Source organism: Cavia porcellus, unplaced genomic scaffold (genome assembly GCF_034190915.1).
Source record: "Cavia porcellus strain 051 isolate PalLab524CR breed Dunkin Hartley unplaced genomic scaffold, mCavPor4.1 scaffold_27, whole genome shotgun sequence".
Classification (NCBI taxonomy): domain Eukaryota; kingdom Metazoa; phylum Chordata; class Mammalia; order Rodentia; family Caviidae; genus Cavia; species Cavia porcellus.
Genome location: NW_026947510.1, coordinates 1,246,065 through 1,262,829, shown reverse-complemented (window position 1 = coordinate 1,262,829; position 16,765 = coordinate 1,246,065).

Sequence of the window (16,765 nt, the reverse complement as noted above, 5' to 3'; positions counted from 1 at the left end):
ACCATAATATAGGATCATTCTGGGGAGGCGCTCTTGAATTAGCCCAGAGTGCCTTAGGGTATAGGCAGTTACTCTGACTCAGTGCTCATCAGAGGTGTGCAGCTGGGCTGTAGATATCATTTAGCAGAAACAGCAGAACAGTAACTTGGCCAGAGACCTCTAACTGATCATGAAATATCTATAAGTTTGCCATCTCATAAATGTTTTCCTACATTATACCCTACATCCACCTTGTGACTTCCCACTGGATCAATGTTACCTAAGTGACCATACTTGTAATCTTAGATGACTATAGTTTTGTCTCACTTTGAACCCATCTCACCGCTTGGCTTTGCTCGATAAAACATGCTTGAGAAGCGGAGTCAGTGGGCAGCCTACTTTCCAAGCCCCCTTCTTTTCTCTCTTAAACAAAAGCTCTTTCTCTCAATAAATTCTTGCTATTCTTTAAAACAATTTATTATAGTAAATGTGAGAGACAACTCCAGTGACTCCCTTTGAATCCAAAACAATTACTGTGACTTTGATTATTTGGAGACTCATTTCCTTATCCTGACATGTAAAAGGCTGGCTAGGGTATTTCCTTCTCTCAATTGGCTCTAAGCATTGCAAGTAAGGCTAGGGGAGGTGCTGATATGCAATCTCTATAGCCAACAGATAGTCCTGTTTCCTTCAATAGTGTTCTCCGTACAATACAGATAGGTACAGGTGTACAAAATATAAGCACTCAAGATGTTAGAGCAAATAGCTCCAGGAATGTCAACTGGATACAGCCTCAAGATAAGAGGTCTGACTCCCCAGGGCACAAGAGTTTGCATATCAGAAACAGAAGCAATGGCCCCCCCAAAACAATCCTACTGCTACCTTAATTGGATTATGTAAATTGATCCTTCTGCATATCTTCATCTCTGCAATTTATAGGGATGCCAATCTTGCACCTGACCAGCCAGCTCAAGTTACTCACGTAATCCCCACCGTCCTCACTGTGACTCATCCCTGAGCTACCCCCCTTCTTCACAAGATAATAAATTCTGGGAGAGGCTTAGGATCAAGGTCTTTGTCCACCCACATGTCCTCACAAGGATTGGGTTTAGGACCCCTTGGCTGCCCTTAACTTGGAATATGTCTTGATGTTTTTACTCTCGCCATGTGTTGCATTGGAATTAGAAGACTGGAATTAATTTACTGGGATTCCAATAATGTCTCAATGGGATCACAAATATAACTTTTTAGATTGGAGGAAAACTAGGAAGAAGATTACAATACTTGGATGACTGAACTTGATATTTGGGTTTACAATAATAAGGACACATTGCCATCAATCCCCTTCAAGAGACTCCCCCTCACTTCGAACACATCCTTTTACTGTAACGAGCTATTTTAACTTAAATATTCAGCATATATTTTGATCACTCCTCATAGCTCTGTGCAAAAGCCTAAAGCTAAATCCCAATGCCACAGAAACAAAGGAAGAAAAAAGGAAGTCATAATCTCTATATACAGTTATATTAGCGTTTACTTACATGAGCATATATCGTTATCATAATTACCCCAAAATAAGACCTAACTGGAAAATAAAGCCCTATCATGATTTTTTTAGGATGCTTGCAATATAAACCCTGTCCCTAAAATAAGCTCCAGTTAAGATCATCAGCCAAATAGACACATTTAGTGTTTCCATTGCTACACGTGATGGACATATTGAATTATAAAATATTAATATATAATTAAATATAAATAAATAATATTGATACTAATGCTTAAAATAAATAATGATATAAATTATAATTAAACATTTGTAAATATATCCAAAAAGCCGCCTGTTGTTGAGCGATAAACACCTATGTAAACATATGAACTCAAGACATTACCCAATTGATATAGGGGAATGAAACTCTCAACCTAGCGGATGTCCAGTATGAGTTTGTGTTCTCTAAAACTGAAGGATGAATTTTAGGAACAATAGAGGTTAAGGGCAAAATATATTTATTGAGAGAAAGAAAGCTTCTGTCTGAAATACAGAGACAGAAGGGGTCCCAAGGGGGTTGCCAAAGACGGTCTTTTCTAGGGACTTTTATAGAGTAAAACCACAAGGTGAGACGGGTCCAAAATGAGAAAAACATGGAAAGTGGCAAGGCAGATGGGTATGAAGTGGGACAGAACTATAATCAACCAATAAGGATAATTGTTCAGGTACAAGTGACCAAATCAGGGACAAATGGGGAAGTGAGTCACCTAGCAGCAAGCGAGCAAGTTTAAAGAGCAGTGACTCTCTGTAGGAGGTTGGGATGGTGACTTCTGGCCTCTTTAAGGTGATCCATAACTATTTAGAATATCAATCCCTCATGTTTATACTTTGGGTATGGTTGCATTTGTTTTGCTTTTTGTCTTGAGATCTGGTCTGCAGCAGAAGTGTCTGTCTCTTCCAAGGTTTCAGGTATCTCTGGTCTTCTGCACTGGCTCCTTCAAGGGCGCAGCCCTGTCTGACTGCCTAGAATATTTCTAACTCAGCTGCCTGTAACAAAATGACCAATCAGGATACAGACTCAATGTTTGAATAGTGTGTGCACTTGATAAACAGATGTTTGTATCTAATATGAATCTTCATAATTTGACATATCATATGTTGTAATGCACATACTTAATACATTCATGTGAAATAAAACTACGCTTTGTGAATTTTGGTGCCTTCAATTTTTCATTGCTTTTGTGTGGACCATCATTTTGAACTGTCATCATTTTTGTTGCCAGTCCTGTCTCTTAAGTCTTCAGTTATCACTTGATTTAATGGAAACTTTGTGAAGCCCAGCCTGCAATAGGTCACGTCTTGCAGGAAGAATTCACAGGATCAAATCACTGACAGCTGTGTTGCTGATGCACTATAAGCAGTCTGCATGGACAAGAAGGGCTCATTTATGGAGAGCTCTATTGCTGGACACAAGAGATTAGGACCGATGGTTCTAAGGAGAAATGGAGTCACAAGAAATTCAGTCTGGAGTTCAGGGTTTGGAAAGTTATAACAGTATTCCAAAAGAAGATGGAATTACTGTACTTGACTAAATGTAGGGGTTTTTTCGTTTGTTTGTTTGTTGTTTTTTTGAGACAGGGTCTCTCTATGCAGTTCAGGCTGGCCTTGAGCTCACTTTGTAGCCCAGGCTGGTCTTGAACTTGCAAGGATCCTCCTGCTTCAGCCTGCCAAGCTGTGAGCCACCATGCCTGGCTAAATGTAGGTTTTGCACATGAAAAAAAAATCAAACATCCCCTGAAAAGAAGTCCTATTGTGTCTTTTGGAACAAAAGTTAATCTAAGACTTTTATTTTCAGGGAAATATATAGTTATATTAGCATATTCAGCTCAGCGGTACAGGGTCTGGTTGCTATGTACAAGGCCAGGGTCCTGATAGAGTTATTTCCAAAAGATGAAAAATATTAACAAAAGATGAGAAATATAAAATAAAAAGCGGCCTTTATTCTGAGAACACGGAGAGAGATGACCGGCACCCCACCGCTGGCGTCCGGCGATCTCTCCGGCGGACACGCGGCGTGGGGGCCTGTAAATAACCTCGGTTTGGGGTGGAACCTAAGGCGGGCATTAGGGATACACAGGTAGCCCATTGGTCCTAGGTTTGGCGCCATATGTAAATTCCCAGGGGCGGGAAGATGGCGTCACAGGTAACTTCCTAGGGGCAGGGCAAGATGGGGCTTCCTGCTTCCGGTTGTGGCTTTCCTGGCTACAGTGTCCTGCCTGGGCCAAAACCTTTCAGGTCCAATCTCCAGCACCATAAAGAATTAATTATATACAGTATATATAGATGCAGTGTGGTGCATTAAAGTTATTTTTACAGAAGAACCAGTTGGTAGTTGAAAGTAGATAATGAAAGTTAAGAAAACGGTGATTAAAAGGTGTAAAGGGCCAAGGTGTGGTTCAGGGTTAGTTGCCTATGGCTCTCAAGGGGCTGGATTAATGCCACCACCAGGGGAAAAAAATAGAAAAAATAGAAGAGTTGGCAGTTTAAAAGAAGGAAATAAAGGTTAAGAAAACTTTGGTAGTTAAATGTGTGGGGTAATGGGTTTCATCCCAAGCACTGCAAAAAACAAAAAACAAAAAAACCTGTCAAAAGTGGAAGGGGCCATAGGTGTGACCCAGTGACCAAGCGACTGCTTTGCATAGTGAGGACCTGGGTTCCATCCCCAGCGCTGTAGCAAGAGGCTGGTGGGCTGGGAACCAAACAGAACTCTCTCAGGATACGCTTTTGGAGACTAGGTGGAGTTGGAATTTGTTGCACATTATCATGAAGACTCCTTTTCCAGCTTTGTCACTAGAGCAGGTGAAAGGTCGTGACTCCCTATCGCTGGTTCCTGAGTAGATGACATAATGCAAACACAGTGCCCAGATTTGTCCCCTAATGACATTCACCACTTAAAGCCCGCCTTGGAAAGCAGCTGCTTCCATACCTGAGTGGGAGGAAAATCTGTTCAGCTGATGCTGGAAGCATGATGCCAAAACGTGTGAGGCAGTATTAAAAGAAAAAGTGATGTGGAGAGAGCAGAAGTGCAGAGAAGACGAAAAAGAGAGAATGAGACAGACAGACAGAAAGAACTGTGACTACGTAAGTCTGAAAAAGAAAAAGAATCGTGAAATTTTATGCACCTGCAATGACAATAGATAGCGGTTATACTAAAAAGAGGCATAAAGTGAGTTCCCCAAGATGTGCACTGTTTAACTAGTGTACACATCCATGTTAGTTCCGTTACTACAACAAATGCCTGAGATAATCAGCTCATAAGGAGAAAGGTTTCTTCTGGCTCTCAGTTTTTTTGGTTTTTTTTTTTTTTTTTTTTTTTTTGTTGTTGTTGTTTTCGTTTGGTTCTTTTGGTGACAGGGATCGAACTCACAACCTCGTGTTTGCCACGCAGCACTTTCTCTGCTTAGCTTAACCCCCAGCCCCAGGCTCTCGGTTTTGAGGTTCAGTCTATGATTGATTTGTCCATTGCTCCTGGATCCATGGCAAGGCAGCACGCCATCATGCAGCACCAGTCAGAGGAGAGCCTGTCTGTCTCATGGCTGCGACCCAGAGACAGAAAGAGTCAGGGTCCCTCCCCCCCTCCCCTCGGAGTACACTCACAATGACCTCATGCTCCACCAGGCCTCCTCTCTTCCTACCCCACCTCCTGACAGCTCCCTCACATCCAGGTCCAAACCGTGGAAATACCATGGCAAATTTGAGCTAATAAGTAAGTCATGAATTTTTTTGTGCTTTTACATCCTAAGTGAGATTTAAGGGACACCCAGAGATAAAATACACACTGAACTGCATTTAAAAGAAGTGGAAGGCAACTACACTAATAATTATTAGCCTAAGAGAAATTATTTTATTTTATTTCTTTTTGAGACAAAGTGTTGCTGTGCAGCCCAGGCTGGCCTTAACATTTGTGGCAATCCTCCTGCCTCAGCCTCCCAAAGTACTGGGATTACAGGCATGTCCCACCATGCTTGGCTAGGAATTTTTTTTTCCAGGTTTTTTTTTTTTTTTTTTTTTTTGGTCTTTTTCCTTTTTATCAGTACCAGGAATCGAACTCACGACTGCCTGCTTGCAAGGTAGGCGCTTATGCCACTGAGCTAAATCCTCAGCCCCCCAGGTTTTTATTATAAAAATGTTCAAACACATGTAAAAGAGAATAATGTATAACCCTGTGTGCCATCATCCAAATTAAAAATTATCACTTTGCCAATTTCATTTCATTTAGCCTCCAACAATTTTTTAAAAATTTATTAGTGCATGTTTGCACTACATGCATTTTACAGTCATCTTGGGGTGGGGTATACAGAGGTTGTTTCTTTTTTTAAGCCCCTTCCTTTCCTTTCCCCTCCTCCTCCTCTAGTTCCCCCTTCCCCCTTTACGTTCTTGTTGATATTGTTAATCTTGGCTCATGTTTATGACATACAGCACCCACATTCCTTGAGGCTATTAGGACCTTGCGCCCGGTGTATCTTCACTCTACCTGTTTTCTCATTTCCTGCCCTCACCCCTTGCCCTTGGCCCCCTGCAACCCTTCCTATCTGCAAAAGATTCATCCCTTGTCTCATTCTACCCTTCCTTTATTTTCCTCTTAATTTGTACTTTGCCTTAGTCGGATGAGTTTGTCTGTCTGATTTAGTACACTCAACACTTTATTTTCTAGGTACATCCATTTTCTTACAAATGTCTCAAACTTTTCCATCTTTACAGCCAAGTAGTATTTTATTATATAGAGAGCATATTTTCTTTATCCAACTGTCCATTGATGGGTAAAAAGGCTGTATCCAGGATTTAGCTATTACAAGTTATGCTGCTATAACATTAATATGCATCTATTGCTGCAGTGTGAGGTTTTAAGCTCTTTGTAGAAGATACAGTGAATCGTATGAAATTTCTAATTTTTGTTCTTTGAGAAATCTCTGCACTGATGTCCATAAAGGTGGTACTAGTTTATATTCCCACCAATAATGAAGGAGGGTTCCTTTTTCACCACAGCCTTGCCAGCATTTGTTATTGTTTGTTCGTTTGTTTTAAGGATTGCCATTCCTTCTGGAGTAAGATGGAATCTTAGCATTGTTTCAATTTTCATCTCCCTAATGGCCAGAGATGTTGAACTTTTTTTTTTTTTTGCTTATTTGTTGACCATTTATACTTCTTCCTCTGAGAAGTGTCTGTGTATTTCACTTGCTCATTTCTTTCTTTGTTTGTTTCCTTTTTTTTTTTTTTTTTTTTTTTTTGGTATTGGGGCTCAAACTTACAACCTCACACTTGCCAGGCAGGCACTTGTGCCACTGAGCCAAGTCCCCAGCCCAATTTGCTCATTTCTTGACTGGGTCTTTAATTCTAAGTGGTCTAAATTTTTTGACTTCTTTGTATATTCTAGCTATTAATCTTCTGTCTGAGGAATAGTTGACAATTTTTTTTTCCATTCTGTAGGTTGTTTCTTCACTCTGCTAATTGATTCTTTTGCTATTCAGAATCTTTTTTCTTTTTTTCTTTTTGCTCTTTTTCCTTTTTATCGGTACCGGGGATCAAACTCATGACTGCCCGCTTGCAAACTTATGCTGCTGAGCTAAATCCCTGGCCCCTTATTCAGAATCTTTTTAGTCTGCTATAATCCCATTTGTTGATTCTTGCTCTTATTTCTTGTACAATTATGATTCTATTTATTTATTTATTTGTCTTTTGGAGACAGAGTCTCACTATGCTGTTCAAGCTGGCCGTGGGCTCACGTTGTAGGCCAGGTTGGTTTTGAACTTGCAATGATCCACCTATCTCAGCCTCCCGAGTGCTGGGATTATAGGAGTGTGCCACCATGCCTGGCCTTTATGATTCTATTTGGAAAATCATTTCTTACACTTCCGTCTTCAAGTTTCAGTAGATTTAATGTTTCTGTTTTAATGTTTGGGCCTTTCATCCACTTTTACTTTAGTATATGGTGACAGATAAGAGTCCAGTTTTAACCTTCTGCATAGATAACCAGTTTTTCTAGTGCCATTGTGGAACAGATTTTCTTTCTCCCAACATACATCTTTGGCCCCTTTGTCAGAGATCAAATAGCGAGGAAGGTTCTGTAATGCCTGCTCTGTCCCACTGATCCATGTACATGTTTTTGTTCAAGTACTATGCTGCTTTTATTGTTGTTGTTATCTTTTTGAGACAGGGTCTTTCTATGCAGTTCAGGCTGGCTTTGAGCTCATTTTGTAGCGTAGGCTAGTCTTGAACTCACAACGATCCTCCTACCTCAGCCTCCCGAGTGCAGGGATTACAGGCGTGAGCCACTATGACCAGTTTATGCTGCTCTCTTAACACCTACTGCTTTGTAGTCTGATATTGTAAGGTCTCCTGTTTGACTCCTGTTGCCCAACATTGCTTTTGCTATTCAGGGTCTCTCCTGGTTCTGTACGAATTTTAGGATTATTTTCTGTAGTTCTGTAAAGTATGCTGTTGGTGTGTTCATTGGGACTGTATTGAATCTGTATAACAGTTTTGGAGTATGGCCATTTTGACAATATACACTCTGCCTATCTAGGAACAAGATAAAACTTTCCATTTTCTAATGCCCTCTTCAGTCTCTCTCTCTCTCTCTTTTTTTTTTTTTTTTTTTGAGTACTTTGGTTTTCTTTGTAGAAGTCTTTCATTTCCTTGGTTAGGTTAATTCCTAGGTATTTCTTTTTTCTTGAAGCTGTGAATGGTATTATTTTCATAATTTCCTTCTCATCACATTCATTATTGGTGTACACAAATGCTAATGATTACTGTACATTCATCTTGTAGCCTGCTATGTTGCTGAAGATGGTTATTAATTCCTAAGAGTTTTTTAGTGGAGTTCCTTGGGTCTTGTAAGGGAACTGTCATGTCATCTGCAAATAATGATAATTTGAATCCTTTCTTTCCTGTATCTGTGTCTCTTTTCTTTCTTTCTCTTGCTTGATTGCTCTTGGCTAATGTTTAAAGCACCATGTTGAACAGAAGTGATGGTAATAAATATCCTTGTCTTGTTTCTGATTTGAGGGGGAATGCCTACTCCCAGACTCAGTGTGAAATGCCCACGTGACTCTCCGTATCCATAAGGGTATGGCAGTGCCAATCTGGAGTTCATATCCCTAACCCGTAATAGTATCTAAATCTTGAATTCTTTATGTGGGTGCTGAGACATCAAATGCTTTGAACATGCTAAGTACAAACTCTACACACATTATAACACTGAGCTACACCCCACCCTCTGAATCTTTATTCAGTCATTTACCCCCCCACAAGGCTGAGTCTCGTATCAAATACAAACAGGATGAATGACACATTAACACTTGTCGTGGGGTTAAAGAAGTGTGTGGTAGTAACTACTGTCATCAAGGGAACGATTTGTGTTTTGTATCCTTGTTTTCTCTTTTAGTTGAGGTAAAATTCACAGAAGAGGGGCTGGGGGTTTAGCTCAGCGGCATAAGCACCTGCCTTGCAAGCAGGCGGTCGTGAGTTCGATCCCCGGTACCGATAAAAATGAAAAAAGACAAAAAAAAAAAAAAAAATTCACAGAAGATTCACCATTTTGAAGTGTAGCATTTTACAGTTTGGTTTTAAGGTGTTAGCAAAGTATATTTCCAATGGTTTTTATTTTTTATTTTTGGTGCAGGAGGTGCACACATGCCAGGCAAATGCTCCACTGCTGTGGCCCATGCTGTCAATTTAGTATTTATGTAGATTAACTGGTTTACTACTTATAGAACTCTAGTCAGATCTGCAAACTGAGTTCATGGTTCACTAAATGCTCAGTGTCTAAGATTTAGCTAGATTTGTAAGTCTGCTTTAGACAGATTTCAGATGTTAGAAATGCTTAATTACAGCTTTAACGGTCTAAACTAATTAATCAAGCCTATTAAGTAATATTAAATGTTTAGAGAAATTCATGAGCTAACTGAACGTTAGTCAAAGAACAAGAAGATTTAACACAAAGGAACAAAGGAACAAGATGAACTTAAAACATGCATTTAAAATGTATGACTTAGCTAGGTGTAGTGGCACACATCTGTAGTCTCAGCATTCAAGAGGCACAAGCTGGAGGACTGCTGTGAGTTCGAGGCCAGCCTGGGCTACAACGTAAGTTCAAGGCCAGTCTGAACAGCATAGTGAAACCCTATGCTCAAAAAGACAAAATAATAATAATGATAATAATAAATAAGCAAATAGATAAAATGTATAATTTTAATAAAATAAAAATAGATAAAACACACATAACTTTAAGTATTCTTTTCCTGCATCATATATTTAACATTAGGTTGCTAGTGCCCAGTATTTTATAAACTAACACAAAAGTCAAGATATGCGAATGGGGTAGTCATTCAATGCCAAAGTGCTTGACTAGCATGTGCAAGGCCCTGGGTTTAATCCTCAGAACCAAATAACAGTAACAGCAACAACAGTATATAGAACACAACTTTGACCTTTGAAAAGATTATAAGGTAAATGAAACGGGATTTAATTTTTTAAAGTATTTTTACTGGAATGATGAAAATGTTGCTTAAATTTAACACAGACCTCCCAGGGAAGGAAGTTTCCTGTGTTGTGTGCCAAGCCCCTCTCATTCTCACAAGGGGGCAGAATTACTAAGAATCCATCACAGCTTTGGGGTGGAGCTTTTCTCTTTCTGCATGAGTTCGTTTTCCTATCTCTGGGACAAAATACTCTGCACTTACTTAAAAGAAGTTTATTTGGCTCACAGTTTCTGAGGGCTCAATCCACGGTCAGCTGACTCCAAGGCAGAAACAGCAGGGTGGAAGGACACGGTAGAGGAGAGATGCTCACTCCACTGTGGCCAGGAAACTGACAGGAGAAGGGAGCATCCAATGACAAAAATACACACTACTGCTGGTCGTGGTGGCTCACACTGTAATCCAGGATTTAGGAGGCTGAGGTTGGAGATTATTTTGACTCTGAGGCCAGCCTGGGCTACATAATTAGTTCAAACCCAGCCTGAACTACATGGCAAGACCCTGTCAAAAACAATCCAAAAAGACTCTGTCAAAATCAAACCAGAGAGAGAGAGACAGAGACGGAGAGAAAAGAAAGAAAGATCCTTCGCGGTCACATCCTCCTGTGACCCACTTCTCTTGACCGGCCTCCTAACAGAACATTCAGCTATGTACTCATCAATGAATTAGTCCACTGGGGAGCAGACCGTCTGCATGAGCTAATCACCTTCCAAAAGCCCCACCGCTGAGCAGCTGAGACTTCAGGGGACATTTTAGATTTCAGCAGTAACACAGACCTTGGTCAACATGTGCATCACCGAACTGGGCATGGTGGTGGACACCAGTAATCCCAGCACTCAAAGAGCCTGAGGCAAGAGGATCTAAGTTTCAGCACAGCCTGTGCAATTTGATAATTCAGTGATAATCCATCTGGAAATGTAATAAAAATAAAAAAGGCCTGGTGATATAGCTCAGTGTGAAACCCCTGGCTTCAACTCCCAGTACCATAAAAAGAAATAGAAAAGGGGAAGGAGGGAGGGAGGGAGGGACGGAGGGAGGAAAAAAGACAACATCCTTGTTGCTTCTCAGAGCGTAGTGTGCCTGAGTTGCCTGCACAGTTAGATCCCAAAAGCCAGGACAGTGCAGGGCAAGTGTGCACCCAGGTTCCCAGGAGCTGATGCTGCACGCACAGTCCAGGGCCACACTCTGAGTCCTGGAAGAGGGGACATTACTCAGACCACTGTGCACCCGTCCTGGCTGACAAGTGCGGCAGCTACTCCTCCATCAGGTCAGCTCACACTCTCTTCTCCCTCCCTTTTTCTGGCTGTCTCTCATATATCAGCTGGGTCCTAGCAGCTGAGGACCTGGGGCTCCTGCCTCCCTTTCTCTGAGGTTTGCCTCAGGGATCTGGGGGTACTGAGGAGGTACAAGCCTGCTGGCATCAGTGAGTGTCCCCCACAAGGAGGGTCAGCTCCTCACCAGCTTAGTCTTGTGCTTTCTTCACTGATGCTGCCTCAGCCAGACCCTTCCAGGGTGTGTGGTGTGAGTGCTGAGGTGAACTGCTGTGGCTGGAAGCAGTCAAGCAGCCCTGCTGGACACCCAGTGGCACCCAGGTACTGCAGGAGCACGCTCAGCCTTGCGTGTGCATGTGGGGTAACCCTGGCCAAGGCCGAGCAGGTCTCCTGAACTCCGTGCCATCTGCTATTCCAGTGCCATTCTCATCTCCAGTCTCACGTGGGAGTCTAAGAGTCCGGACCAAAGAATGTTCCTTGTCCTGGGCCACAGGAGGACATTAAACCAGAGCACAAGACCCAGCAGGGGGCTAACAAAAATCTGGAGACTGGAAAGCCTCAAGAGGAATGTGATGAGTTGCCAAACCAGAAGCAAATATCAAAGCCAGGGACCACGGCCAGGAATCCCCAGATCCAGGGAGATAAAAAGGGAGCAAGTGGGCAGATTACAACTGGGGAGGGGCCGCGCCTCAGAGTAAACATCTGAGGCTTGCTTTAATGTGTGTCCAGGGCTGTGGAGGGAGGGTGGGCTAAGATTAAAAGGGCCAGGGTGGACACAGAATGGTATTTTCCAGAGGCTCTTGGTTTTCCAGTGCCGAAAGTGGGGCGACAGTATATAGTCTGCAGAGCCTTGGAGCCAGCCAGCTCCAGACCCCAGCAGCTTGAACCTTCTGGCTGCAGCCTGGAGCAAGTCCTCCAGACAAGCCCCTCTTTGCCTGCGACGCAAACTTTTAGTGACTCAAGTGAGCTCACAATCCACACATCCCCAGTACTCTCAGAACCAAGCTTGGTTCCCACCAGCTGCACGCAACTGCTGCAGGACAGGGAAGATTTTGAGAAAGGAACTGGAAAGAAGCCAGCCAAGCAGATACTGAAGAGGAAAAGCAGGACAGGAGGGGCGTGCCAAACCCCAGAGCTCCCAGCTTGGGCTGGGGAGGGGGTGCAGAGACGAGCAGATCCCTCTGGTACTAGGAAAACCCTGACAGGATCAGGAGACACTCAGCAGACGCAGCTGAGCATTTGATGACCGGGCTCATCCCAGAGTCACCCAGCTGAAATGGGACTTGCTCTCACACCAGCTGCCGCGCCCCTCTCCCTGTGCTCTTGATGTCTAATTTTCCTCGCCCTTATTCACTGCCATCTTCTGTGCCCCAACTCACCTCTAAAGAAATAAAAGTATTTTCCTCAAAAGGTGAGAAAAAATTGAATGCTGCACTAAAAACAACAACAACAAAGTATTTCCTTCTATTTTGGGAGGGGTCTGCTGGGTTTGGAACCCAAAGCCTTGAGCATGGTAGGCAACTGCTTTACCAATGGGCAGCCTCTCTCTTCCACCCAAGTTTTAAATTTTCTTTTCTATTCTTCCCTTCCCCTTCCCTTTCCTTCTTTCTTTTGGGGTACTAGGGATTGTGCCCAGGACCTTTTATTTTGAGAGTTTCACTAAGTCACCAAGTGGCCCAGGCTGGCTCTGAACTTTCGATCTTCTTGCTTCAGCCTTCTAGAGTCCTGAAATTACAGGTGTACACCACACCCAGCTCCAACTATTTTATTTCTCTCCCTTTCTCCTTTCCTCCGTCCTTCCAAATTGTTACTTTCTTTCTTTTTTCTTTTTCTTTTTTGGTACCAGGAATTGAACTCGAGGCATCACACTTGCAAGGCAGGCACTGTGCCACTGAGCTACATTCCGGTTCTTTTTCTTTGCTTTTTTTTTTCAGATCTTCTCTTAATGCCAGTGCTCTAGGATCTCTGCGCCCAGCTTCCCACTTTTCACCCAGCATCCACAAACCGTGAATATTTGTATCCAGCCACCCACCCACCTTCATAAGCACAGGATGAGGAATCAGAGGACCCAGGTTGAAGAGCAAGATCTGCAACTTAAAAATCAGATAGCCTGGGGATTTGGCTCAGTGGCATAAGAACCTGCCTTGCAAGCAGGCAGTCGTGAGTTCAATCCCTGGTACTGATAAAATAAATAATTTGGCTGCTAATTACAAAATAAAAGCAACTTAAAACTATTTATTTTTCTCTTGTGTGAAGTGTGAAATCTGTTTGGAATTATGACACTTTCTTGGTATAAAGAATCCAAGATCTTTTTATCTTGTTGCTATACTATGGGTAACTGTCATTCCCTAAGGTCATCTCATGATCCAAAATGGCTGCAAAAAATCTAGCCATTACATCAAACTGCAAACTGCTCATTAGAGGAAGTAAAGAATCCCATGCTCCCTCCCTTTAAGGATATCTCTGGAAATTGCATTTTTGCTAACTTCCAAACTTAGTCATGTGATCACATTCCACTCCAAAGGAAGTTAGGAAATGTGGGGTTTATTCTCAGTGTCTATGTGCCCAGCTCAAAGTGTAGGAGTTCTATGACTGAGGAAGGAGAAACCAAAGAGTCTTTACTGCCCATGGTCAAACCTCCAGCCTCACCTTGACCACCTGTCAGTAGCATTTGAGCACTTCCTTTGGAAACACGGTTTTGTTTAACACTGTGAGCAAACACACTCTCTCCTGCTCCCTATACCTAAATGTGTGAGTGACTGGGGAATGACAGTGTGCCCTCTGCTATGTCTAGGTCCTATTCCTGATCATTATTTCTACCCCCAGGAATTCAAACATGAATCTGGGTATAGGGACTCCTAAATCTAGCACTGCACTCTCCCCTCAGTTCTGGAATTGTTCTGCTGGTTTTCTTTTCTTTCTTTCTTTCTTTCTTTCTTTCTTTCTTTTTTTTTTTTTTTTTAGGATGGGGTCTTGCTATACAGTTCTGGCTGGCCTCAAACTTGGAGCAATCCTCCTGCCTCAGCTTCCTGAGTGCTGGAACTACAGGCATGTGCCACTATACCCTGCCCAGAAATTGTTCTAGAACCCAGTGCCTCCTGTCCTCTCTCTGTGAATATATCTGCATCCCACACTTGCTCCTCCCAAGTCTGACAGCATCAACCAGAAGCCTCAGTCAGTCTTAATTCTTCACTGTCGCCCACTCCCTCCATGCACGCTGTCAGGATGGCGTGGGACTGAGTCTCCAGAACACCTCCAGGTCGCCCCTTTTTCATTCCACCTCACCCTCCATAGCACGGTCATCTTGCACCTGCACCTCTGCTGAAGCCCCACTTCCACACCTGCCCCCATCACCCACGCCAGAGCACCCAGAGCAAGGACTGGACTCAGTAAGTCTACCACAGTGGAGTCAGCACATGTCTGCTTTTATCTCCTGAAACCTTTCTGAGCAGATCATAAAGGTTTTTATTAAAGGAGTGAAACCATAAAGACTAAAGAAAGGAGAGGAGATAATAGTGACAAATTCAGACGCTGACAAGAGAGAATGTCTGGAAAGCAGACTCAAGAAAGCTGAATCCTGACCCAATGAAGGTCAAGGAGGAGTGTGATTATAGTACTCGACTCCCCCAAAGTCAGGATTTAGCAGCACCAGGCATCTGAAAATGGAAAAAACAATAAAGAAGAGAGAGTAGAACTAGGCGTGGTAGCACTTTGGCAGGATGAGGCAAGCTCAAGCCAAGCCTGGGTAATATTGTGAGACCGTCTCAAAATTAAAAGTTAAAAAAGGACTGGGGCAGATCTGGCTTAGTATAAAGGCATTGGGTTCAATCTCCAATACCAAAAAAGGAAAGTTTCTCAAATTGAGTTCAAGGAGTAGCAGACTCCAAATTCCAAATTCCCCTTCGACACCAGCAGCTGGAGATTGTCTCTCCCAGCTCAAGGCAGAAATAGGAAGTTTTTAGTGCTCTTAGTTAGATGACAGTATCATGTAGTATCCCAGGGCTGGAGGACACCAGACACCGCTGAAGGCCTAGGCAGAAAGCAGAGGGCTGAGCGTTGCCACCTGGATGTGGAGATGTCCCCCTCTGGTTCCTTGTGCTTGGTTCCTAGAATGCTGGTGGCCAGTGTCCCTTGAAGGGAGCTAGAGGAAGCCTTTGCCTGGCCTCTGACCAGACTAACAACATCCACTTCCTGAAAGCACTACTGCAAACAGAAACACCAAAACAACATCCAGGATTTGGAGGCAGATTTATTTTACTTTAATGAGCACTGACAGGGAATCAATTACCCCCAGACCTCAGAAAGTCCGGTGAGGGAGGATTTGATGGGGCTGTCTCTGATTGGTTCCTCCGATATGCACCATAGTGATTAGCTATGCATCTCAGTATCCAGTCATTTCTAGGAGACAGTAGTAACAGAAACTGTAACAGGAAATATAACCTGGGCAACTAAATGACTGGCCAGGGGGCATTTTCTGCTGCTAAAAGAAGAGCTGGCAGAGCCACTGAGAGCAACCCAGCCTCAGCACTTGCCTTATGATTGAGCCTTCTGTGGGTTCTCAGGGCCCACTTTTCAGCCTAGTGTACCAGCAAGGACAGCCAGGCATCCAGAACAGTCACGAAGTCATACTATCAGTGCTAACCCCGAGACCAGCCACTGGAAGGAGACAGACGAGGGCCAGAAGTCCTCCCTGCAGGGTTCTACCCCCAAGTGAACAAGACATGTCTTCTCTGTGGACCCAACTCCAACCTGCTTCTGCCGCTCAAGCTTGTCCAGCTTCTCCAGCCCTTGGCACTCAAGGGCTCCATTTCTTGGATCTTCACCCAGAGGCCTTCGATGCCCACTCAATGTGAGAAACTCCCTGCTCTGCTTTGGGTGTGATTTGCCATTCCCTCCCAACTCATACTGAGCTTGGTCCCTGCTGTCATTTGGATCTGGAATGTTCCCAAAGGCCCATGTGTTAGAGGTGTAGCCCCGTTTGGTGCTACTGGGAAGAGATAGGGCCCAGTACAAGGTCTTGGGTTCCCAAGGTGGAAGGGTGCTTTGGGATCCTGTCTTGATTCCTAGCCATTTAATGAACAACCCATTTGCCTATTTCTCCTTCTGGTTGCTTATTTATTGTGTCCACTGCTAGGAAGGCTGGACGAGGGCACAGCTCTTTGCTTTCTGCCCTGATGTATCCCCTGAGATGGGGCCTGGCCCACAGCACATGCTCAATAAATGCCAGCTATGTGGGGGACAGCTGTGACACAACCACCCTCAGCCTCCAACCCATGCAGTCAGTGGCTGAAATGACAAGCTACTGGGGACAATGGCTCTCCCGACCTTGTTTGATGGGCTGCTCCCAGAAAACAGAGTTTCTAAATGATCCCTTTGTGAATACGAAGCCAGTAAGACGTCACCTAGTCCAGCAGTAGTATATATCAGGCCAGGATGCAAAGTTTGGGGAGTGAAAGCTGACTGCACTTCGTAGCTCATCTGTACAATTACAA